This window comes from Cloeon dipterum, chromosome 2, assembly GCF_949628265.1.
Source record: "Cloeon dipterum chromosome 2, ieCloDipt1.1, whole genome shotgun sequence".
Lineage (NCBI taxonomy): Eukaryota > Metazoa > Arthropoda > Insecta > Ephemeroptera > Baetidae > Cloeon > Cloeon dipterum.
The window spans coordinates 33,605,284-33,632,374 of record NC_088787.1 but is presented as its reverse complement, the minus strand read 5'-3'; the positions used below and the strand labels follow the sequence as shown (position 1 = coordinate 33,632,374).

At 40.6% G+C, this 27,091-nt stretch overlaps 1 protein-coding gene and 1 long non-coding RNA gene across 2 annotated transcripts in view; both read right to left on the bottom strand.

The window, feature by feature from the left end:
* Nucleotides 1-27,091, bottom strand: part of LOC135937785 (furin-like protease 1, isoforms 1/1-X/2) — a 226,365-nt gene that overhangs the window by 188,800 nt on the left and 10,474 nt on the right. The window lies entirely within an intron of this gene.
* LOC135936330 (uncharacterized) lies at nt 18,789-20,453 on the bottom strand. The gene is made up of 2 exons (XR_010574317.1): nt 19,372-20,453; nt 18,789-18,948 (listed from the first exon to the last, which is right to left on the bottom strand). It is a non-coding gene; the product is annotated as an uncharacterized LOC135936330 (long non-coding RNA).

Below are 27,091 nucleotides of genomic sequence, written 5' to 3'. Positions count from 1 at the left end.
AATATTCTGGTTCGCGTTTCTCACATCGAGGCCAGTGCGCCTAGGGTTGGCTGGTTGGCTGGCTGCCCTTGAGAGAGATATCGTCTTGATGCTCACTTTGTGTAAACACGCGGATGAGAAATTATCACTCGCAGCTACGTGCGCAGATGGAAGGGTACGCACGCATATACGTACGTTAGAAAGCCGCCCACCCGTCCACCCCCCGAGGAGCCGGGTTAATAAACGCATTAAAGCCAGATTCGGCTGGTCGCATTTGCATAATTTCACGTTCACCGCTCACTCAATTACCTCTACTGAGAATCGCGAGCAGCTGAAATTCGCTTTCCTGCCGACTCCTGACAGCAGCTGTACCATAATTTAGATGGAAAAAGAACGTGATCCAATAAGCAGGGTCGTTTTGTTACGACGAGATTAGTACTTGTGTGTACATGCAGTAATTAAATGCGAGAGAGGACGCAGCTGATGCGAGCCGACAGATAGGCGCGGATCACAGCTATAAACAGGCTCAAATTAAAATCTGAATCAGCAGCGGCAGAGGCGAATCGATGGCTCAATCCAGCCGATAAAATAAAACAACGCCAGCGCAATTGCAGCCGCGCTCGCTCGCTCGCTCGTTCGCTCGCTGCCGACTAATCCGAAGTCACGATTTATCATTATTATTAATGGCAACAAACGAACGTTGTCAAAGGCGCGCGCGCGTGGGCCAGCCGAGACTGCCTTTCAAATGGGCTCCCAAACATTAAATGAACGTCAACAATTATTACCCAAACCTAAACCTGTTTTTGTTCCGACTCAAAATGTTAATTTACATGTGCAATAAAAGCCCTGGAAACTAATCAGACCTGCTCTCATGTCTCCGAGTGCTAACTGTTAGACTGGAATAATGAGCAAAAATTCCCTAAAAAAACCTTGTAGCAATGAATGTCTTAAAAAAAGAAAACTAGAAAAATATAAAGAAAAAGGGGGGAAAGAAAATTTCCCTCGAGGCTGAAACTTAAAGACACAAAAATAAGCAAAATTTAATGTTCCAGGGAAAGGTCAAGTTGATACTGTACTCCGCTTTTGGAAGTTTCGGGAACCCTTTCAGATTTGTAAAATTTACTGTAGGATCGACTTTCAATCATTTCGTCAAATTTGAAAATTTTTAAACATCGCTCGCTTTATGTAAATGCATGTAAAACGTGTGAATACGCCTGAAAAAACAGCTGAAAATTCCTGACAGACGCTATCTTAACTTTTTAACCGGCAGGACATAAATACAAATTGCTTTAAGATCTCATTGGTTAAAATCCAATCTTAAAATTAATTGAAATACCCAGTCCCCTTTCCATATGTTCACATTCTTTCATTCGTCATCTTGATTTCGCTTCAATTTTGTGACTGACATGGAGTTATCAAACCCAGATAATCTTTAGAAATAAATATTAACGTTTATAGATTGTAGCAACTGGGGTAAAAGGGCTTTGAACTAAACTAGGCCCCAAACCTAGGCGGTCTTGGCGTTCATTCGTCTATTTAACTATCTCCATATACGCATACACACAAATATATCTATACAAAATCAGCCGGCTCGGCTTTGTTGACGTCTGATAATTAACAGATTACCAATTTCGACTTCATTACTGCGGTGCACGCAGACCTCTCTGCTCGCTCGATCAGTTGGTTTGTTTGCATCGCCGCGCTTATTTGGAATCAAATTATTCAATGGGGCTTGCCGAACGCTATGTTTGCTCTGCCCGACAACACTGATTTCGACGCCCAAATCTGAAATATGACGGGAGCGGCAAGCCGCCACCTATTTGCTCGTTTCATCTCTCAACAGCGGAATATACACAAGCGCCAAAATCGAATCAATCAGAAATGTTGACTTGCAAATAGTTCGCTGTCTGCGTCGTGCGTGCGAGTTAATAAGGCGTGCAAAATCAAATTCCATTCTCGAGGGTTGATTTGATTAATTTTATGTACACACTGCGGAGGATAAATTAACCAACGGAACATTTCTTTTGATATTACTCAGATCTAAATTAACCCGTCCTCATTTAAAATAAAGGCAGGGGTGGCCTTTAATTTTGCACCCCCCCCCCCAGGAGGGTAAATAACCTGCTCGGCTGCAATTTGCACTCTGGCGAAACTTTTGAAAAACGCCTCGCACTCCTGCAACCCCGGCGGCTCGCGATGCATAAATTACACTGCGCGGCCGAGCAAGTTTTGCATACAAAGTTTATCAAAAATATTGCCGCCAGGATAAGGAACAAATAAACCGCGAATGGGTCGTAAAATCAAAAGTTTTAATTAAAGCGGCGGCGACTGTGAAATCGTTTTTTGCTCAGCGCCGACCACCGGCGCGATCGATGATGGCATTATTATTGCCTCGGCCCTCGACTGACCGACCGGCCATCAGCAAAAGTCGGACGCAGCGGAAAATTCTACGCCGGGCAGATTTCCCCGATGGCTCGTCGTGCAGACTTTTTCTCGTTTAATTTGCAGACCGCGAGTGAGAAAGAGGCGTGACTGCTGCGCCGCGCGATAAGGAATAATTTTTCATGCTCGCACTAGTGTTTTAAAAGGCAAATTGCGAGAGCGTATACGTACACACGACGAGCGCAAATTTGCTCTTTGTACTTGGCCGCTTTCACCACTTATCTGGGCCTGTCTGCTTCCATTTATCTCGACTTTTGTGTCTGCTCATTGTTGTGCGCCACCTTGAATTGAATTAAAAAGAAGTCCACGCGCGCGGCGTATGCACAATAGTTAGACGGTTGGCGCAATTCAGACTTCCGTGCAATTACAAAGCGCTGCAGATCACATCACAATGGACTAAGGAAACAACTGAAATATGAATATGGGCCAGCGTCAGTGCGTCAGCATAAATTCTCACGTTTCTTTCTGGCTCTTTATTATGTCACTATACAAGAATGTGTTGAAAATTTGGATTGTGGCAAAAATTTGCAAAACATGTCAGTTTTAGACCAGATTCAAACGGAATTTATTTTGTAAACCCTTCTTCTTTAATAGGTGGGCAACGAATTGTTGGCTTTTGTTCTGCAATGACATTAATCAAAAGACGACCTTGCTACCACCATTACCATTCAAAATTTGCCAATTTTCACCAAAAATTTACAGCGTTTGACCGCATTTTCCTAGCCGATTTCGATTTCTCTTGTCAAGATCTATCACGGTGTATGACAATTTTTGGGGAAACTCTTTGTTGTTAAATAAAATAGGATCTCAAATTAGGAGACAGATATACCACTCACTATTTAAAGCATGCTAACATTGCATTCACTATTCTAAAAAAATTACTGCGCTACCTAGATCAATTTTAGCTTTAACTGAAATGATAGCAAAAGGATTTTTCGAGGTTTGCAATTTCAATCTTGTTTAATATCCCTGATTTTTTGATAAAAATTCATAGGAATAACCTTACCTGTGTTTTCTAATCAACCGCATTATCCAAATTAAAAATCATTTGTTAAATGACCGCAATTGAAATTCTTCTGATTTTATGTTAGATGGGTTTACGAGAATTTCCGCTCAGAATGATATTTGATCAGAATAAACTTTAATTAACCTTTCTCATCCAACCTCGCCAGCAATAAAAGTCTCATTTTCCAACCAGCCATGCTAAAATTGCCACTTCGGAGATTCAGTTGCAAAGCTCGAATTTAATTAAGCTCGCGACTCGAGTTTCAGGTTTCAGTTGTGCACGTTTGTTTGCAAGCACCTCGCGTATTCCAGTCATGGCTGTTCTAGCTGCGTGTAATAGAATTTTGTGCACGGAGAGCGTGAAATTGCGCACCATCGCCGAAACAACAAACATGGGACTGAAAGGGAAAAATCTCAGTTGGTCAGTTGGCCGGCAAAAGGAAAACACACACCCGCCTGTTGAAATGAAATTCTAGCGGCCAAAAGGTCAACGAGGAAAACTAAACTGGCAAAAGCTGGCCATTTGCAACACCACTTTTAAAACATTACGCAGAGGTAAAATATAAATTTTCTCTTAAAATCGCATCAATTGAAATAATTGAAGGTATTTAAAAGAAACTGTTCAGTTACAAGAACCATATCAAGCATTACGCGTAAAGCCGCGCAGCAATGGCTGCGACCTGGGGTGTACACGTGTACAGTATAGAATAGAATATTTATTTAACGCCAACGGTGTACAACTATATCCAGCATTTTTATGAGGCTGCTTTGGTTAATGTCAAAGGTTTTGAAGGACAATCATGAATATGGTGCATACTATACAGATCAGCATTGCAAAAACTACATTTACATTTATCAGTAGCATCCAGGTGCGAAAACAAGTATTTGTGCAAATAAGAAAATGATAGCCTTGAAAAGATTATCTTGTTAACATGGAACGATCTTTACAATTCGCTTTTTTCCTATCGGTATTTAACATATTGCATAGGCGTATCATAGAATTTTGGATCAATGTTTTGCTTTTTAATATTCACATTACTTAAAAACTTGTCAAAAGCTTCTGTAGAAGTGAGTGAGAATTTTGATTTTAACTCTTTTACGGATAAGTCTGTCGAATAGGTGTACAATATAATAAAGATAATTTTTGCACAAACAATTGTTAAGAATAAACTAGGAAAATATTAATAATGCTGCCAGTTAGTTGAAATATTGTTTTAAAAATTGAAAATGAGTATCATTGTTTTAAACGTTGCTTCATCTAGGGTAATGACTGGTCAATCCTGATCGAGGATTCTGATTAGCCGTTGAACAATGTTAAATGCTAGTTGAAGTATCTGGGTTCACAGCATGTTTTATTTTAGAATTTACAGTTGCAGAGCCTCAAAGTGAAAATCTCCTGGGGTGTCATCATTTGTCCAATAAGAGTCCTGACACATAGTAACTGCAGCGTTTCATAATTATCTCATGGTGAAGAAAATTCGACTTTTCCCTTAATCAAACAAATGAGTTACATTCTCAGAGTTTTCTCTGCCTGCGTTGTTTACTTTTGCCGGTTCATCAGTGAGCGAGAGAGTCTGGAAGTGGCGCTAAGGGACGTGCCGGCTCATTGTTTGGAGGTGTGCATGAGCAGCGACGAACGTAAGATAGAGAGAGAGAAAGACAAAAAGCAGGAGCAAACAGCGAGTAGCACGATTCTGAGAAACTCTCTCGCGACTGACTGGTCCTTTCCGACGACGAGATGCTGTCGCCGCCTCTTTTTGTGCTGATCTCGGCGCTCTTCAGACAAGCGATGCTGCTGCTGCTGCTGCTACTGCTCTCATGGATTCCGCGAGATGTGTTTTGAATGTTGGGAAATATAGCAACGACTCTTTCTCCGTCTCTCGTGAGGGTATATATAAGACGGTTTTTTACTCAATACGTCCTTTGTGGATAGGGTTGCAAATTCTATACTAGCGACTAGATTTTCCGAAATCCCATCAGCAGACACAATCAGGTTGGATATATACAAGGAATGACAAAGAAAGGGTTCGAAAGCGGTTTTCTGCGGAGATTGCGTCGCAAATTGAGCGCATATAGATTTCCTATTTTACTCGTGACATCAATATACCTATAGATGTAATTTGCAATAAAAATAATTTTCCGCACGACTAGGGTCTGCGACCCGAGACGCGTAGTCCGAAATCGATCCGCACACACAATTTTCGCGCGTCTTCTTTCGATTTGGTGCAATAAAGTGCCGCTTGTTTGGCCAGAAAATGCGTTCGCTTTTTGTTCCGCGAGTCGTTTATTTCGCCTTGTTATTCGGCATGGCGCGAGTTTCCTTAAACGGCGTTTGATGTTTTGCTCACTCGCGAGCGCAAGGGCGGCGCAGCATAAACGAAAAGCACTTGAATTTTACGGCCCCTTCCAGTTCCCTGTTGCTCCGGCAGCATTGTGCGCGCGTTGCAATTTCGACCAAATTATTATTTAAGACCCTTTCCGAATGGAATTCCAGACCGGCTCCCCCTGACCCCGCACACATCTTTGCATCGCGCGCGAAATTAGCTGCGATAAAAAGGAATGTTATGATGCAGCAAACTCGTAAGAATTTACTCGTTATATTGCAGAAAGAAACTGCGAGTTTGGGACTCGTTTTGCATCATTTCGGGGTTGAATTTGCGCGCGTTTGCAGCTACGTGTTTACACGCACTCGCGCTGTTTAAATTTGCTTTTAGAGTCTCTGTGGTTAATAATGTAAATATGCTACAGCATTTCCTCGAACAACAGAAGCCGGCGAAATGAAAATAAAATTTCAATCACCGCCAGCCACCTGCAAAAAATTATTCCTGCTTTGTTCCACTTTGGGGGAGTTTTGCTGTACAACAGGTTTCTCGACGGCTTCTTCTCTCCCCTTGAAAAAAATCCGCTTCTCAATATTATAATTGCCCCCAGCTTTTTTGCAGAGTTTATAAAGGGAAGCGAGTCACTGAAGAAATACGATACGAACCAGGTGAATGCGGTTGGCCGAACTAAAAAAGGTTGCAGCGGTCACGCACTTGCCACTGAATCTGATCGTTATAGTAGGCTTGGCAATAGCGACAAAATCCATGATTTTTTCCGTAAACAGCGTACCAGGCACACAATGGCGTCTATAGGTTTTAAGTTTTTGCGTGCTTTGTCACAGTTTACTTCTAGCATTGTTGTCTACAAGATCTCACTTGAGAAAAAAATCATTACTGTGATTTTATTTTTATGTAGTTTAAGTGGATTAATGCAGGGCATAATACTTAAAATTATTTGCAGCTATGGTGCTGCAGATGACAATGTCCAGCTTAAATTAGTTTTGAACTTCTTTGCAGCTCATGTGACAATAGTATTAAACGCTCCCATGTTTTAAACCCATGAAAAATCGTCTCCCTATTAAAATTTGTATCTCATAACAAGGAAATATCCCATCATAGTGCTTAAATTGTTACTCTATGAAATTTGATTCATATGTTATGCAAACAAGTATTTTCTGTGGTTTCACAGCAGAATTTCTCTTCAAACTCCGCCATGCAGGAATAATTGCACCAGATAAAATATTCAAAAAAAAGTTAATTACCTGCTAAATCAATCATAGAAACTCAGTACGAGGATCTGGACTACCTTCCATTTAACACAAAGTCACTAATTTGAAAACAGCAAACTCTGCGAAGCAAATTGCGAGACATATTCGCTATTTTTTTTTCGCAATACCCACCACGAAAACATGCAGGTGCCAATCAGTTTAGCGCAATTGGCGCTCGTCCTGCGCTGCGTGGTTGCTGGACCAATTCGCGGTCGCGTTTTAATTGAACTGGCTGGTGTCGATAATCAAAACAGAGGCGAACGTGTGAAGTATGCACGCTCTCGGCTGTTTTGATGCGGACGTAGAGCACAGAGTTTGATCAAAAGAGCTGCCAGAGTCAGAGAGAGAAAGCAGAAAAGCGCTCGCCCGCGCGCTCGCGTACCGAACAATAAGGAATGGAAAGCAGCAGCAACGGCGATAATTTGAACCTTGACCCTGCTGAAAGGCATCAAAAGAAAGAAAAACAAATTGGGACGTGCTGCCATTGTCAAATTTAAAACTTTCCGATACAAAGGGGTTTGATTTCAAAAGAAATTCGGAAGAGAGTTTCGTTTGCGCTGCTTGGAAATTTCTGCTGACAAAGGGTATAGAGTGATTGCGGGGAAAGCTCAAGTCGCGTCCATGAAGCTGACTTGACATCTACTTGTCAAGTGCGTGCACACTTGAAATGCGATCTTTCGTTTGAACTGATAATTGACAAGGCCGCCTCGCTAAACAAAACTCACGTCACTCTTCACTCGAAAATATACGATATCATATTCCGTTTTGTTGGTGAAAACACGCATGGTCATTCACTTTCATCTGTCCTGGATTTAATATCTCGCGTACGACCGGTTACGACTGCAGTTTTACGGCCTTTCTCATGACTGTTTCATAAAAAGAAATCAAAGCAAAAAGTGCTCAAACTCAGATTAGCAAAGGATGCTGTGCAAGGTAATAAAAATCCTGAAATTGCTTTACTTCCTAATAGATCACGAAATAGAAATTTTTGTAATGAAGATGAACTCAGAACTTAAGAAATTGACAATACTTCATGTAAATCAATTCGTTCCCAAAAGTCACCTAATTGTTGTATTCTTAATTTGAAATGGGTGAGTTTGTGATAAGTGTGTGGCGAAAAACCTATAGAATTCTTTCCGTTTTCATTTTTAGTGTACACAACAACCCGACTGCAAGTAAATCCTTTAGAATTGCTTGTTTGTGAAAAAACAATCACTTACTGTAGTTGCTGCGGAGTGTTGACTTTTTGTTATTTACTGTATGTAAGGCCTGAGGCGATAAAGTGAGATAGTTTATTTTTCAATTTTACACTTTTTTCCGGCCAATCTAGAGGAAATCAAGTCAGCAATTTCGCACTCTTTCGTATTTTAAACATGGTATCAAAGGGTTGAACCTTCATATTTTAATGCGGAAAAGAAATTCCTCATAAATTGGATGGCTTAGGGGATGCTGGAACGAAATGAATATGCAAAAATGTATATTTCGCAGTTGTTGTCATTCAGAACTACTCTACTACTTGTCCAATTAAAAGTTTAAAAGGCCGTTCGTCTCTACGGAGATGCGCTGTTTAACTTTGTGTTGGCCTTTCCACAACTCGAGTGTTTCCACGAAAATCATCCGCGTTCGTCTCCACCCTTGCGGACTTTTGCCTGCTTTTGCCGGCATGGGGCGCGGCGACGTGCATTTGTAATTAAGAGGCAGCGAGATCGGTGTGGCAAAAGAAAGAGAGCTCTCTTTAGTTAGTTTTAGCTGGCACTAAAACGACGCCGGGCAGGCACAATAAAGAGCAGTATATACTTTCGTTCGTTCGTTCGTTCGTTCATCTTTGTTCTGCGCGCGCCAACTTCACTCGTTAGCTCTCGAAAGTGCAAAGTTCATTTCGTTTGAAGCCGGCGCTGTCGGCGGCAGCGGACAAAAAGTAACAAATGCATTACTCAAAGGACAAGCCGGCGGCGGCTGGCGGGGAGAACTAATTTACAATTCATGCGGCGTTTTTACGACTTTTCCGCCCGCCCGTCCAAGGAACAAACGCCGCGCCGGCTTGCGCCTGCTACACCCAATCTAATGTAAGTTGATGCAGTGGACAGATACGTTTGAGAGAGTGTGTGTGTGTAACCATAGAGACGACAGCGTTAAATGGTAATTAGTCCTGCAGCAGGCCGGCACACGCGTGCCGCTCGCCTCTTTTCTCGGGGCCCTCAAATGATGATGCCAGGGCCGATGCGGAGAAGCAACGCCTTGCAAAAATAAAAACAGCCCGTTTCTTGATAGCTATCCGGCGAGTGTATTTACTGGAAATGCATCTTTTTGTGCTAAATTTCTGAAATATTCCCAATTTTAATATCTACCTATTTTCTCTCACATGCCCCCTTATAATATTAAAATAAAGAAAATATTTTAGGGGTGAATTTATTTGACACTTTAATTTTTCTTTACTTTTTTGACAGTTCCGCGCATTTGGATTTCATAAGAATATATTATTTCTCTAATTTTTAAAACGCAGCAAATCAATATATTTTTTAAATGTCCTATAAGGAAAAACTTTTAAGTTAACGTAGCAATTTGTTTATTATTTAATTCTGCAACTAAATTTAGAATTTAAACAACAACACAAAGGAAAATGTACACCCTAAAAAATATCGACAGCTTTCCCAAAATTTAGATAACTAGTTCATCTCCCCCGCAATTGCTAGATTAACAGCCCAAGAACAGGTACGAGTTTCCTCGTTAACAAGGGTGAGAACCTTTTAAACGATATTGCAAGGCCTATCTTGAAGAGACGGTCTCGTTCGACCGACTTAAGGGCACATATATCGTTTTCCTCTCAGTGAGCAATATTGGTCGGTCCGTCGGTCGAGGAGGAGGAAGAGGAGCAGAGAAAAAGAGCGCATTTTTATCACATCAGGCAAATCGTCGTCGGGCTTAAGTGCCGGAGAGATTGCTCCACGCGCAGCTGAATTCCCGTTTAGCGAATGCGAACGCAATTCCGGCGCCGCTTTGATCCGCAATTTTTGTTTACGACGCGAAACACATACACGCGACGCGGCTGCATGCTCTGCCTGGCTTCGGCGATTGCATTTTTATTTATGTACGTATACGCGCGCGCGGCGGAGGAAGTCATCATCGGGATTGATATTGACCGTTGACCGCCGTCGCGCGTGATTGGATTCGAGCGCATCGGGGACACGAGCGCGCGTTATTTTACTCGCGTCGGCTAGAATTCGATCGCGCTTTAAATTGGATCGTTTACTCGACGCTTCAAATTGAACACGAAAGCAGGAAAAAATTATACGACTTTAAAAACATCGATTGTTCACCGACTGTAGTTGAAAAGAAAGACCTACCATATTATGATTGTTAATTTTACTGTAACAAAATCAATAAATTTATTCCAATTTCATCTGATCAGTATTTAAGTTGTTTACTCTCATCAAGAGTCATAGTGCAAATGTGGTAAGGTTACGAAAATAAAAATTCGGAAACTTCAGGATGATAAGCTATTGGTGAAATTAGAAAAGTAAAATATTAAAATAAGACGCTCTTATATTGCAAAGTGGATGTTTTAACCCCTCAAGCCTCAGCAGCAGTACTATATTTAAAAAAATTCATACCACACATTACTATAGCTAAAGAGAATTCTGCGTATTCTCCATTACATGGGTAACACCCTGATGGCCGGCGGCGAACCGTTCATTCTGCACGACGCGTTTGAGGGCGGTCCTGCTGGAGTTTGTTTTGACCGTCGCACCTTGTGTGGGGCGAAATTTCGCTCGGGGATGTTTTCAGGCCGTGCGGCAGCAAAAAAGGCTTCAACGAGCAGCTCGCTTTTCAGCCGGCGTTCGCGGAAGGCAGGGGAGACGCGCAATATTTCAGCGAGAAAGATGTGAATCTGCGAATTGTCTGGAAATTGGTCCAGCCGGCCGGCCGGCCGGACAGCAGCGATTCAGAATCGAGGCGAATTTTCATCAGAGGTCGTGCCGCCGTCCATTTGTCGTCGAATAAATGCGCCCCGTTTTATATATCGACGCGCCGGCGGTGGCAAATCCCCCGACGCCGTTCGCCTGCTTTATTAATGGACGTTATTTCGCCGGCTCGCGGATAAAGCGGCGGACGCAACCGGCCCGCTTTCAAAAGGCGAATTTCGCTGCTGCTGCTTGATTTGAAAAGTTTTCTAACGCTCGCTGGCATCGCCGCTGCTCGATTAATGATTTTTCAGAGCCAATCTGCCGCACTGCCTCGTTCGCTTTTCGAAAGGAAGCGTTTTCATCGTTCGATTCGGAATTGCGCATCAGAAAATATGGGAAGAAGTGGGGATTTTGTGATTTCCCTAACGTTTGAGCTTTTGCTTGTGCCTGTAAAAGCTGGCTGGTGCCAACGAAACACTCTGATTGAGTGGCTGGAAGTGATAAATAGGTTTTTATCCCATCAGACGAAGTTCAAAATATGTTGATGCGTGCGTTTTACTGAACGTTTCACATATTCCACTTAATGGATCTGTTTTCGTCCATTGAAATTTGATTCTGTGTCAAGAATGAATTATCACGTCATAAACAAGGGATATATAATCAAACTGAGTGAGTATATTAATGGTGTAAAGTCACCTTGAATTGTGGTGAGAAGAGACCTGATTTTAAAACCAGACGGAATCACGCTTGTTTACTTACAAAAGGCTTTTATTGGTTGCTTGACTGCAATGAAACATTCTTTTGAAAACGAACGTGACGATGCCTGCTAGTCACGAATTTCGCTTTTTTAAAGTTTGCGCTTTTGTTTGCACGCGTATTTTGTTTGGTAGTAGAACAAAAGCTGCTTTTTGCTTATTTGTCTAGCGGTGCAGGAAAACATTGCCTTATATAGAATTTTCAAGCTCTCCCGGGCACAAATGGAAAAACTCTTGGTGCTGGCTGCGCACTAGCTTTTCCCCAAAGTCCATTTCCATGATATACGCAGACAAAGACTCAATTTCATTTAAGTGTATTTGCTTTTGATTTTTTTCTTTGTTCCCGACGACAGCGGAGCAAAAGGTACACTCACACACAAAAGCTGCACGTCGGGGTTTTTTCTCTTTCTCTATCTCGCTCGCTCGCTGTGAGTGTTTTATTTCTTATTTTTGCGCGCGCGGAAAAGAGCGGCTGCGAGAAATTCCGCGTGCTCCGCCGAGAGCGCCGGGCAAAGGTGACAAATAATAAATGTTGCAGTGAAAATTCACACACACGGCGTGCAGAGAGAGAGAATCATAAATAACCAGGCAGCCAAGCCAACGGTGCCCGTGCTGTATCGAGAGCGCGCGTGATATTGGAAACAGAAAAGTGCGTCCGACATTTTTCTGCGAGACGCGCGTTATGCCAAATGTACCTGCCTGATAGGCAGACTCGACGAATCATAAATCTTGCTCGCTTTCCTCGCCATCTTTCTCCTTCTCTCCACGGGCAAAACAAAAGCGGCGGCTCGTGAAAGGACACCGCCTGGCCCTTCTCTCTCTGAGGGATGCGAAAAAAAGATGAGCGTGTGCCGAAAAGCACACACAAGATGCGCGTCCGCGTTAATGCTGTTTGCTCGGCAAACATTTGTTTCGCCGGCAAAGCAGGTATGTTCCATCATCTCTTTCTTTCCACCCAAATGAATAAAATTTAGAATTTTCTCCGAAAAACACTCTCTCTTTCTTTGCCAGGAGATATGTATTTAATGCTCGTTACGTTTTCATTCTTTTTCGGAATGAATTTTCCAGTTATGACGTCAATAACAAATTGGGGAAAAATTTTCTTTTGGCAGTTGAAACTTAAATAACCTGTGAAGAGCAATGAATAACAGCTTTAATTTTAGAATTGATTTGTATTGCATTTTCTTGATTTTATTTCTAGCCTTATTCTAGATCTGTTTGGACGGCGTTTTCGGCAAACGGTAAAACTGTATGAAGACGGGTTTAGAGCCAATTTATACGGTTCTAGACCATATTTTTTACTCGTTAAACGCAGTGTAACCATCTGTTCCGATTACAAAATCTATGCTAAATTTAAAAAAAAAAACAGAAAATTATCTGAACTTCGAAAGTATTGCATTAATACTAGACACGGCCTAAATGGTTTTTATTTCTACCGTTTCTACATAAATTGACGATTTCTTTTTTCAAGAACCAACAGGGTCAAACAGCTAAAATATTCGTCTATTAAGAAACTTCCTGAAAAAGTATCATTTTTGGTAAGAAAATTTTATTTTCACCGAAAACGTTAACCTTTTTCACATTTAATGTGGATATCAGTCTTCAAAAATGATTACGAGACAGTTTTAGGCGGGTTTAGGCTCAAAATACAGTTTTAGAGTGGATCAATATTATTTAAATTACGTGATTCGCGGTCATTTGGTGTCTAAAAATAAAACAGGTGCACAAAAATACCCGATTGTCTTTCAGGTCTGTCTTTAATTTACAACCCTTACTTAATGTGCTGTAAAAATCTTCATAAAATTCAAGAAATCGATAAACCAATCAAAATGAAAAAAGCTGATTCAGAGCAGGAGTTCCAAACACTTAAAATGAATGGTGGAATCAATTTGGTGTGGCTTTCATTGGTATGTATAACGATTGTACTCGTAGAAAATTATTGTAAATATTGTACGTTTGTATTTCAATCAGTTTTCCAGCTCGTCAGACCCTCATTGAAGAACTACCAATTTTCTAGTTGATAGAACTCTCCACAAAGAACTTCATTTTCAGTTTCAAAACTCATGTGCCTGGTGGACAATGCATCGGCAGAGCAATTAAGCTCCTTTGTAAGTGGAACGACGCGATCTTTTAATTCCGAGTGGCACTGAGTGAGTTAAAGCGTTTTGATAACAACTAGCCGCTTATCCACGAGAGTACGGACACAAACGTTTCATCATTTTCCGCTGGTGTTCCTCTTGTGAGCGCAGCGGCAGCAGCAAAAGAGCGTATAATCTCGTGGGTGCAGCGATGGCAATATCACCAGGTTTTCCGCACATATACACTTTGCTCCGGCAGCCAGCCAACCAGCCAACAGTGAGAGCTCTCAAAGTTGAGTTGCAATTTTCTTACATTATCAACTGGCAGCTCTGTAATTAGAGTTAGTGTGTGTGTGTGTGTGTTTTTGTTCTTTGTATCCCGGTGCTGTTGCGGCCACCATAACCTGCTTCTCCGACCGACAACGTAATAACACGGCAAAAAGGAAAATGATTGCACACACAGAGAGGGAAAAGGAAAGAAGCACGCGATGTGTATATTCACATATTTTTCCTCGCCTGTCGTTTGGTTTGGGGAAATCGCGCAAATAGAAGCACTTTTTCGATTCCGTTTCCTCTGGGCAAACAAACACAAAAGCAGCGAAGAAGAAACAAAAGCCGAGACGAGTTATTCCGTTTTATAATGAAATGTCAACCTTTATGCCGCTTGATCGGGTTGTTTAGCGGAAAAGAATTTGCCAGCACGACAGCGGAAAACGTTCGGACGCACGTTTTGCCTGAAAATGATCGGGTTAGGAAATTGTGGGGTATACGAGTTACTTGGAATTCTTTTCAAGCATGAAAATTAATACCCTGCTTGTTGATATGTTCTCGTATCAAATTCCCATTAAGAGCAGAAGCCCTATTTAAACGTTAAAAGGATGAAATAAAATATCAAATAAAGCGTTAAAACGATCATTGAATTTGCCTTCCGATCAGAACAGATTGGTGTTGTTCACAAATAAATATTTTGAACAGATAAAAAGCAGCATTTTTAATATTTTAACAATTCATGACTATTAACAAGTTTGTTTTACTTAAAATTTGAATAAATTTATCGAGTTAGTTTCATTTGATTCTCCAACAACGGTGAATGACCTGAATAACATCTTTCTTTTTTTATGCAGGGAGTCCTAATTTTAAAATGGATTTCATAAGAACTGTCCGTGCAAAGGCCGCAAAGTCAACCGCCGCTCGGCACGACTTTTCCGCGAGCAATCAAGACAAATTTGTACTTTTCCGCGCCGACGGCAGGGATCGCGTGATGCACGCCCTCTGTGTGTGTGTGTGTGTGTGTGTGTATGAATGTTCCAGTACAATGGGCCCACTTTGCAGGACGGGGCGAAAATTGCGGCTGGGCGGGCGGGCGGGCGGACGGACGGGCCGTAATGGCACGGCACCGCCGAGTGGTGCGCGTGCACTCCGCCGACGCATTTTCCAGAGATAAATTTTTAGCATTCCGCGCATAAGTGCTTGCTGTACAAAAGCCGTGGGGATGTGAAACACAGTTGACGACACCTCGCTGTTTCTCAATTCGTGTCAACGAGGACAAGAGGTAAACAAACGCTCATAAGCTCTTCTAAGCGGATTAAAACTAAATTTATTTATCACTCCTTACTTAACAGTAATCAGTTTGATGAAATTATTTTGTTTTTAAGTTACTTTTAAAATTTTGAAAATTTCCTTCTTTATTTTAGAATTTTGGATGAATGGTGCAACTTAAAAATATGTCACACCATTAAACTTGCCAACCTCATTCACGCAGTATTTTTTCTTCACAGGCACCACTTCCAATTTTACATTTTTAGAAACATTGAAAACTTCAATGGCTGTCTTTTTAGTATTTGAACCAAGCTTCTTAATTAAATTAGTTTCTCATTGTAGTTAAACGACAAAATCTTTAAAATATACATTATTTAATTGGTAGAAGCATCGTATCCTCACTTCCATGCAGGCAAGGATTCTAATCAAGTGCACTTGGAATTTTCCTAAAAGCCATTTCTCACATCCCTGACAAGGAATGAGAGGACGAATTGCGCAGCCGAGAGAGTGGCTGACTAACATAACAAGGCTTTTTCCGAACTTCCTGTCTGTCGGCGGGTGACTTGCGCCACTGCAAAAGGAGCAGCGTGGCAATTTCTGCCCTTCGCGAACCCCAGCATGAAAAAGAAGTATAAAAATTCATGCGCAGTGGAAAAAAGTAATGAGCTTTTCGTGTACCGAGGCGGCTGCTTTTTGCGCTCTCCAGTGCGTGGACCACCGCACGGATGAAATTTAATGCGGTTTAAATCAGCATTTAGAGCGGGCGCGAGTGTCCTAGAAAAGGCTGGCTGTCGGGCCAGATAAAGCTGAAGAGGCCGCTGCAGCACTGTGTGCGTGCGATTTACGATCCGCCGAGAGCTGAGAGCTAGAGCTTTTCTAAAGTGCGGAAAATGAAAAAATCTGCCCGTCTGCATTTGCCAACACTCATCTTGGAAGCTTTTAAACGCGAAGCGCGAGATCATCCTGATTTACTCGCCGCAGCCAGGATGCATTGCTCTTACGAGATCAAGCAGCGATGAAAAGGATTTCTGAGACAAGCCAGGAGAGTCTTATGTCTGTGCTATGGATTAAAATCATTTCTGGTAACTATAGTGTTTTCCTGTCCCGTAAAGCTCAAATCAATTTTAAATTTGATAAAATGCAACTATTAAAAAAATGAACCATCTGCATTATTCTTAACTTTGGCACCGTCCAAAGAGTGTAGAAAAATTTTTATTTAAAATTAAATCAAACAAAGCAGTTAGTGAATTTTTGTATCACGTATCATCTTGTTGAGCACACTTCAGTTAGAATTCGAGTCAGTGATGCTTAGAAGGCTAATAAAAATCAGCCTTTTAAAGATTGAATGCGTGCAATTTTTTCCCTCCTTCATGCCATATCCTACTTCTGCTCGCATCGCGGATCAGGTAGGTGTGAGTTTCCTAAATATTCTTACGCGATACCTGAGGCTTCTAAAGCTTAGCTAAGTGATATTGAATTTAGAACTAAAAAATAAATAGACTTAACATATTATAGGTAGTGCTAATCTACATTAGAGAAACTCTGCAAAATTTCCTGCCTGTGAAATTAATTTAGTTTTTTTGTTCAATATGGTGGTAATTTTCTTCGCACTTTTCTCCAATATTCCGGACAATTTTAATTTTTTAAGAACATTTATATGTGGTCTTTGGACAATTTCAAATCGCATGAAACAAATTGCAGCGTCGTAAAATGTAGACGGAAATATTTATTTAGAAATTTTTAGTTGAAAATCTTTTAAGAAGCTTATAAAAATAAAATTACATGGTTGAAAGAATCCCTCAAGACCGTTTTATAATGACATTGAGAACCTTTTTAATTTTTTATCGTGTTGCCACAGTAAAAAAGTGCATAATCAGCGAGTCCAATCAGAACAACGAGGACACGCCCTCGCATAAATTTGCACGGACAAATCGCGACCGCAATCAATTGCAGAAACGAAACAGAAAGGCTGCGAGGAATAAAGCGCGGCGGTGGCGGTGGTAAAATTAGCCGAATCCGGCCGAAACACACAATCTCATTAGCAATTTATTCGGGGCCGAGTGCGCATTAATTGGGCAGCAGTACAGCGGGCTCTGTGGCGGCGATTAAGGCTGTGTGGATGTTTGTGTCTTTGCCGGCAGCCACCGCGCTCTGGCGGATTAATTGCGTTCAAAAGGGTTCGCCGATTATACGGCCCGGGGTGGCTGCAGCGGAGGGCGGGCGGGCGGGTGGGCGATGCACAAAGGTGCGGCCACCACTGTGCGCCGCCGACGAAGAGCATGTTGATCGCAACCGCAAAATGAAACCGTGCGGATGGGACGAACCTGTGCGAGTGCGGTTTTTGAGGCCGGCCCGCGCAAAATATTAGACCGAACGACGCCGACGTTTTATTAAAATCTCGGCAGGCCGACAACTGTGCGACCACCGCACAGCCGCTCCCTTCTCATTGGTCGCGCATTTTGGACATTACGCACGAGCCGGTGGTTTTCCTCGTCCCTTCGAATTCGAGATTATTTTCCTATTTGAAATGGCACTTTCGGATTTGATCAGTGCTGCGCTGTTGAGTTTCAACTCTATACAAAAGGATTTTTCATCCCTTTTTTCCTCGAAGTGAAATTATAATTGTAGAGAGCGAGGGATGAGTGTATTAAATTATTTGATGAAATGGGTGCTCCGAACCTTTCATGTAAATTTTCCTCTTCCATGAACTCTGTATAAAATGGGATCCAGCAAAATGAATTTATCATTAGCTCCAGCCTTCATTCGTTAGTGTGCAAAGTAACAGACGTTTATTGTCACTTAAATTCTCTTTCCGCTCTTTTGTTCCGCAGCCAAACCTCATTAAATTCTTTCATTTTACACAAACTGACAGCAACAAGCTAGATTTGATGATTTCCATTTCGTTTTTGACCAAGAGTTTAAATTTTTTGTTCATCTTCCTAGCGGAAACATGAAAATATTTAGAAAATGGTCAAAGTTTCAAGCCAAAAAAAATATTTTCAATTGACTTAACTGTCCCCGCATAAAAAAATATCGCCTGAGAATGTTCTAAGAATATACCGACTTCGCCCAGGATTAATCTAAAAAATTAATTATATATGAACTTATGATACGGTTTTTCGTGATACTGGATTAATCTGTAGATTAATTTAAGAGAATATCCTTAGAATGTTCCAGGATTATTCTGCCGGGGTTTGTTTCAAAAAGCTCTAAAGAATGATCCTAGAACATTCTCAGAATATACTTATGGATTAATCTTTGGATTGTTCTAGGATTAATATTTAGCGTATCAAATCTTAACTTTGGATTATTCTTTGAGGATAATCTAAGAATGTTCTTAGGTGATTCTAATATCATTTTAAGGTTAACATAGATTGTGAGAAAAATTATCCCCAAATTATTCTTAAAATTACCCTCAGATTGTTCCTAGAATATTTCAAAATCTGTTATTTCTATTACTACGATATAATTGGGAATTATTTAAATAATAACAAACTTATTCAGTTAAATTTTTAAAATTTATTTGTTTTTAATCATATCAGGTACAAAATTTTCTCTCATTCGATGCCAGCACCGCCAATCTTGAAGCCCAAACTGCAGAACTTAAACGATTGTATCTTTTCCCGTCGTGCAAAACAGCTGCGGACGGCTTGAAGCTAAAAAAAGGGAGCGACTCATAGAAAAAAATAAATAAAAGCTTTTTTCAATTAGCTGTGCTTGGAAAATGGAAGGTAGAAGTATGTCAAGTTCATGCATAATATTTTTCCATTTTCCAAGCGAAGCCAATTGAATCGTAATGTGTAATCAAAATTCTCGAAAGCGTACAAAAAACGCGACCGCGATTTACGTGGAAAAATTACATTTTTCATCACCGATTTACAGTTTCCGCCACCCAAACTTATTTATAGGGTTCTAATTAAGAACATTTAGGACTGGAGAAGATCCCATATCAAAATATTGGTGGCGAAAACTGCATAAGTAGCGGCGAAAAGTGTAATTTTACAATAAAACCGTTGGATTTCAAAGTTGCGCGATCTGTTCTAATTTCTTTGGACGCTAATCTATAAAATGGGACTTACCCTGTTAACCGCCAGATCCAGGCCATCCGTCCAAGTCTGCGGGACGTCCGTGTTGTCCCTTACTGGCGGCGTCCGGCGTCCTGCGTCCGTTAATAACTTTAACTTTGAACGGCGGTTGACCGTTGACGCGTTAGACAAAGAGAGCGAGGCAGGATTTTGTAAGTCTCTTGCTGCTGCCACCGCCCGTCGCCCCTCCCCCGCTCCACAACAGAGGCAGGCAGCAGCAGCAGGCATTCCATGCAAGTGCGTGCATGCATGTGCAGCCGCCGCTACCACGCGCACACTAAAATCGCCCTTTTAACCCTTTTTTGTCCTTCTGACCATTATTTTCATATTTGCCCGTTTATCGGTAGCATTAAATAAGACTCTTTGTGTTAAGAAATTAATTTATTCAATCGCATTTATGATTTTTACCCTTTTTAATCCGGGCAGATTCTTTGAAAAATAAAGGCATCATAATTTTGTATCAGATAATGAAAAAGGTTTAGGTTTTAATATTAAAATATAATCCATCCACTTAATTACAAAATATTTCCTAGAAAAATATTTTTTGTGATATTATTCATATTATTTAACAATATGGCAGTTAATTTTCTTGATTAAATTATGTTTCATATTTAATTTTGTTTTTAATTTTAAGAAAAATATCGAAGTTATTCTCTTTTAGGGTTTTTTAAAGAATATTCTTGGAACATTAAAAAAATATTTTTGGATTAATCTCAGAATGATCCATAGAATAATCTGGGGATATTCTATTAACTATATTCAAATTGCCCCTTTGGGATTATTCTAGGGATATTCTTGTAAATTAATCTCTAGATTGACTTTAAAACATTTTAAGGTTAATCTGGATTCATTCTAAGAAAATTCCAAAAATTATTTCTTTAGATTAATCTCAGAATGATCTAAAGAATAATCTGAGAATATTTTTTTAGATTAATCTCTAGATTGATCTTAAACATTCATAGATTAATCTCAATTAATACAGGATTAATCCAGGATCATTTTTTCGGATTAATTTTTTCGGGTAAATTTTGATTAATCTAAGATTATTCCGGATATTCCTGGGTTATATTTTTTTATGCGGGGATCGTTATCCAATTTAATCGTTCATGTTGTTGATTAGAAACAAATTTAAGTCAAAATTAAAATATACATCCTCCTGCAATGATTTATCCGGTAGTCTAGCTAGCGTACCAAAATTTAGATTAACAAGCCCTTCTAAAATTTGCTATTAAAACAATGAAAAATGTTAAATTTGAGATAAAAAAAATGTTGAAAAATTGTTAAAAGAAAACAAACTACTGCCATAATTTTGTCAGAAATCTCTAGTGATTTTTCATCAGTCTTTTTATTATACGGTTCAGAATATTTTATATCAAGGAAAAATTTGTCTTTATTTTAAACTCTTATTTTTTGCTATAGAACTTGGAAAAAGAAATTGTCGGCCAACTAAAATTCCTGATTGTTGAGTCTACAAAACCCCGATTATAGTGAACCGTGAAGATCCTTCACATTCGTGTTAGTTTATGGTGGATAGGCAGGGAGCTGGGAAACTATATAGGCCTGCGTAGAAAAGTGCGAAAACTATAATTCTGCTACAACCCTTAATGGTCATGTTTAATACTGTACCAACAAGTGTTTTAGAATATCTTCTACCATATTCTTTATGTTACCGCAAAAACTCTGGTGTGGAAGCCTGGGTAAAACAAAAAAAAATCTAAAAACGCCACTCTAATGGCAGTTTGATGTCGAGATTTTTTGATTCATTCTGCAAAGATCGTATAACATGCCTTCAGAGTTTCATTCAATACGGATGCGATGAGGTGCATAAAATCCAGCAATGGAGTCGGCAAATAAGATCCTGGCAGGCAAGGTTGGAAAAGTTTCGCTTTCAAAGCGGTGACTGCAAGCTCGAGAATGCATGCACAGACGTGGCGACCCTGAATAAGGTTGCGCTCGACAATGGCATCAAAGGCAGAGAGACGGAAAGAAGGAACGGAGCAGCCGAGAGTGCTTTTGTTGGCGAAATTCAAATCAGTCTGTTGACTTTCGGCAACCAGCAGCCACTGCTGCTCGTGCAGGCGAAATTTATATCGCATCTTTTTCCGCCACGTTAGAGGTAAATAAATAAACACGCACGGCAAAACGAGCGCGCTGGCGGCCTAGAGAGAGAGAGAGAGAGAAAACGATTCATAAACGGAATTCTTTTGCGCGCGCGGGTCGGCAGATTCAAAAGCGCTTCAGATTCACTGCTGGGACTTAATATTTTTCCCAACAGCACTTTATATCCGCGCACACACACACTCACACTAAACTCACTCGCTCGTATTTCAAAAGCTCAAACACATCCACACACACATGCTCTGCTGGCTGATTTTCCCTTTCCTCCGGCTTTCAGTCCTCGCACACATTTTCACCAGCCGGCTGAGTCTTACTTCTGCACGGTGTTTAACTCGAGTCGACTTGATTTTCAGCACACATGGTGTGTGATAAATTAGTCCTGATTTGCACACAAGAGCGGAATTTGATTTACAGGATTTTTGGCGTTGACTTCCGTTTCCATCCAATTATATTCGAGATTGGCAGCAAACTTAATATTCCTCATACCTGGCATTCGGCTCATTCTTAATAACGGTCTTTATAGTTCACGTTTAGCTTCATAGTCCTTACCTAGAACAGAAAAATGCGTAATGTTAGAATAATGGTCGAATTATATTTAGTTACTTGGACATGTATTTTATAAAAAGTTTGACTTCAGCTAGAAATGCAAAAATGGGATAGTATAAAATACTTACCAAATTTTATAAATTAGATCCGACACTACATTTAAAATTTTGAGGTATACATTATCAAAATTTCCCTTCTTTTTTTTATTTAATTTTGATTCACTAAGCCGTTAATTGCTCGCATTATTCAGCACATGTTAATTGGCGACTGTTATTAAATCTATATAGCCTAAATGATAATTTCCTCTGTCGGTATAAATACGAAATATTCGGCTGCCCAGGATTTTTCGCAGCTTCAAATTTTTACAATCGGTTTTGGCATAGTGTTACTCGGTTTTAAACGATCATTGGATTTGTTCAAAAGTTCCTCTCGGTTAGAAATAAAATGAGTAACGTGCAAGAATTCCGTTTTTCATTCATGGTATGGAAGAACCAACCTCAATCAATGAGTATTTTAACATTTTGAACAGCTCAACTGAAATAATCTCCAAAAGCAATATTCATCATGGCATTGGGCTAAAAATATAGTTTCGGATAGCTCGATCGTTCTGAAATTACTTTGCAAACAATCGGCGTTCGCTGTGACAGGCCAGGGGTGCACAGAGACCGAGCAAACGTCACCGCGCGGCTCGCTGTTTGTCCGGCAATCGCTCTCTTTTATTCACCGCCATCCATCTGTAGAGCTTTTCCACTCTCGCACCGGCGTCAGCCCAGAGCAGATTACACAATTTTCGCGTGCTGCCAGCCCGGTCATCCAAAACGTTCTGACTGACTGCCCACATATCGAATTAAAGTGGAAAAAGGCGGGAGGAAATCGCACGCAGTTCACGTTCCGTTGATTCGTTCAGGTCGCCTGTATTGATTACCACGCGACGTGCATTTTTAAGTAGCCAGCCGATCAGGCAAACAACCTGTGATTTCGTGACCACCGGGGACGCTGGATCGAAATGTAAAAAATTGGAGCGGATTTACGCTCTGTGATGAATCCGATTTGACTACACAAAAAAGGATCGGTATTCGGAATAAATTGAACAAGCAAAAACTAGTAAGCCCCCTAATGAAGCGAAAACTGCGGATTGTTGATTTTCTGATTTTTAATCACGATTTTTTTATAACGCGGTTATTGCAAAATAAAACAGATTAATGGATCGAATGGTACATGTGTTTATCCATTGGGTTCGCTATTTGCCAAAATTTTCGCTCTCTGCTGGAAGGGAAAGAGCTCAAACAAATGTTGATTTGTTTTATATGCAAATTGTTTGGTACTGAATTTTGTGTTTGGTGAATGTTGTAAAGCGGGAACATTGTAGGATTCGTGCAAGAAAGAAATGAATAATATCCTTTTGAAATGGCATCAGCTAAATTATTTTTAGATTTAGAATAATCAAGAATTGATTTTTGAAGGCTTCAGCCTCATTTTTTTGGGTTGGTGCAGGAGAAATTACTTGCCAAACAATTGAAATTTCATGTTTTATAGAAATTTCATTTGTGCAAGCCTTCGCCGATTCCCCTCCAGCGTTTGAGCAAATAAATCATATCAGTAGCAACATCCGGCGCTGCCCGATTTTTCTTCCACAGCATTATCAGAAACGACGTGCAGAAATCCGCTGCAGAGCAGATAATAATAGAGCATCATCCTGCACGAATGCAGAGACTTGCAATGGCGTCAATGGCGTAGTAAACACAGTATTTATTTTATTTCTAAAAGAGAACAGACGGAGCTGCGCCCCTTTGCTCAACGTTTATTAAACAGCCGTTGGAAGTTATTAAAAAGGAGAAACTATATCTCTGCCCGCCGAGTTTATGCAGTAGAAACGCTTATTAAAAAGCAGCGCAAGGCCGAAATATTTTTAATAAAGATCGATGCAGTAGCTTCCTTTCCATACTCCACCCCAAGTAATAATTATTATTACTTCTTTCTCTTGCATCGCCGGTTCAACAAGTAATATACATTTGGGCTGGTTCTTGTTAATATGTTTGCTCACAGCAAATTTCGGTCTGTAATCAGAGAGGATTACATCTGCCCGCTTTCAAAGAGTTTTCCAGCCGGAATGCTTCGGTTGAATTCACTAAAGCGATAACGAATGAAAATATGAAAAGCTGAAAAAATGTTAGCTCTCTCTCTCTCTCTCTCTCTCTCTCTCTCTCTCTCTGGGATATGTTAAATTATCAGATGAATGTAAAAATAGTGCTAATCCGAAGCGAAGCTCTTTTCTATTTCGCCTTTATATCCAATTACCGGACACGCATCTCGGGATTTTTTCAACGCGCTGCGAAAAACAAACGGAGGCAGAGCGGAATTCTTGTCTGGCAGACGCCAATTATCCAATTGTGCTGCCGCCGACGCAGCAACGCAATTTGCCGAGAGCTTTTTCATGGGCATCCATCAAGCCGTGGAAAAGACACATCTTTCGCATCACTTGTAATGAAAAAGCAGCCGAACTGCGCGCGTGAAGCGGCCACCCACCCGGCGCACGCACTCGACAACTGGCTGTCTAATTTGGAAATGAACGTCGGTCGCGCGAATCCGGCTGAAAGCTGCTTTTTCGTCTTTCCCCCAACCATAGGGTTTTTGTGTCATGTGGCCGCGGGTAATGAACCAGAAAGCAAGAGTCATCTCGTGGGGTTACACATATCACGATTTTGAGCGTGACATGGTTGAAACTTTTAGGTGAGTTTTTTCCATCCAATATAAGTGTGGACAAAATACGTATACTTGTAAAAAGTAAATTAATATCAATTATTTTTATTGAAATATAAAAATTGATAAAATCTTCACCTGGTTTTTACTTTTCCGTAAATTTACAACCTGACTTCATTTATGTGGAAATCTTTATTTTTCTTTGTTTTCGTAATTTAAAATGAGGAGCGTTTTTGGCAGCAACAACATATTTTAACATATTTTTCCTCCTAGGCGGTGGGCTTATCATTCACTCTTTAATTTGAAGTCTCCAAATAGCCACTGCGTGCAGATGTCATTAAATAATAATGAAATTTAATTATGGATATTTAACAGTTTCTGCGCATTTAGCTTTTAAATTAAATAAACGCTTACAAGATCAAATGCTAAATAATGACACTAAATTACTGAAGAATGTAAAAATGGGGGGTTAAAAGCTGTAAGTATTTACGTTTAATTGACGCCGTTGCCTTAAATATTTCCCAGATGAATTATAACTTAAGTTATTTGGCCCATAGCCAACGCAAGAACACCCTTGGAATCGACAGCCTTTGAAATTATACTCTAAAACATGCTTTGAAAATAAGATATCTGGCAAATTGAAATTCTAGTTTGCGAATCATATTAAGAATTAAAAATAATTTCAACTTCACCCGCGTTTCGCAGCGATTTTTCCAGCACGTTCCGACAAAACGAGCCTCTCTCCCCCTGTCCGGCGCGGCGTGCACGTTTCTCGCTACAGTAATTTGAATAATTTTTGCCGGGTGCAAATTATGAAAGCGCGCGGGGCTAATTATGGCAGCACGAGCACAAAAGGGGCTGACGAGAGAGGGAAGCAGCCAACTTCGAGAGGTCGGAAGACGAATTTTCATTACAAACGGCTAATTTTCGCCCTTGTTTAATTATCCGCATTACACACGTTAATAGCTTCTGCGCTCACGACGAACGAGGAATACGCGAATGGGATGGACTATTCCCTCCGCCGGCGGTGTAATTTGTTTAGTTAGCGCAAATTAACTCGCTGCTGCAGCCTGATGAATTGGCTCGACCTCATATTTTATTCACCGCGTCTTCTTATTCCTTGGCCAACCGACGGCTTTCACAATAAGAAACCCCGAGTGTTATTTTCATGCAGATTAGTGGCACCGAGCGCAGCTCCATGTTTGCAGAAATAATGGGCCGGATTTCGCTTCCTGAATAATTGATCCAAGTACAACGCAGTGCTCTGCAATTTGCACAGGAGGATACAGTTTCATCTTGTCTGTGCAAACTCCCTGTACTACAGCCAAGGTATAAGCATAGGGTGGAAGCTACAATGGAAGTAAAACAGGCGGTTTTGCACTCTCAGTTGCATATAGTTTTTATGTTTCTTCACTTTTAGCTGAAGCATTGCGAATAATCGTCATGCATGAGAAATTCTACTTTTTTATTTATTTATTTTTTCACTGAAAATGCTTCAGTGAGTTTTTTAGCAGCCAAGTTGGTCAACCACTGTTATGGCTAGCGCGTGCCTGTATTATAAATGGGATCGTTTTGATAAGTAAGCATATATAATTTAAATCGGCCACACTTCAAATTATTCACTACATTGCTACGTTCAGCCAAATCTTCTAACTCACTTTCAATTCTGGAAATTGTACGAAACAAATGAATTAAATAATAACAGTGATTTTAATTAATTAGAATTTGCATGAAGCCCACAACAGCAGGGGGTTTAAATTAAACATAAACCTGCATAGAAAAAGGAAATTTTAGTTTTAATTTAGTTTTGTTATCTATCTCGATCCTCCCCTTGCTAGAATATATTTTCAATTTCCTACGAATATTGCATCGGTTGGATTTTCCCCGAAAAGCACGTTCTAAATCCCTTCCCGGACCGCCTGAAATGCACTTCCTTCCAGACACTTTCCGAAAAGATTTCCTTTCATTCGCTATTCAACGCGAATGTCGGTGCTCAAAACGAATGTGTGTCCTTCTCACTCAGTCAGGCAGCTCCCCTCGCGTGTGTCGAAACGCCCGCCAGTCGCCATTGCGTCCGGGGCCAGTCGGCCGCCTGCTGCTGCTGCTGCATCTTATATATAATCTGGCCCGGAAAAACGCAATTTTCCACCGCTGCCGAGAAGGGAAAAGGATTCGGGCAGATTATCTGGAACAAGCATCTTAACGCAGCCGCCAATTCCGCGAGGAAATCCGCGTTTTTAAGCCCCCTCAGCTGCGAGTGAATCGAGGCCGGCGGCGGCTGCCTCGGCCATCAGCATAATGAAAGGCCGCTTTAACGTTTTCTTATCTCTTCAAGGAGAATATTTAATTA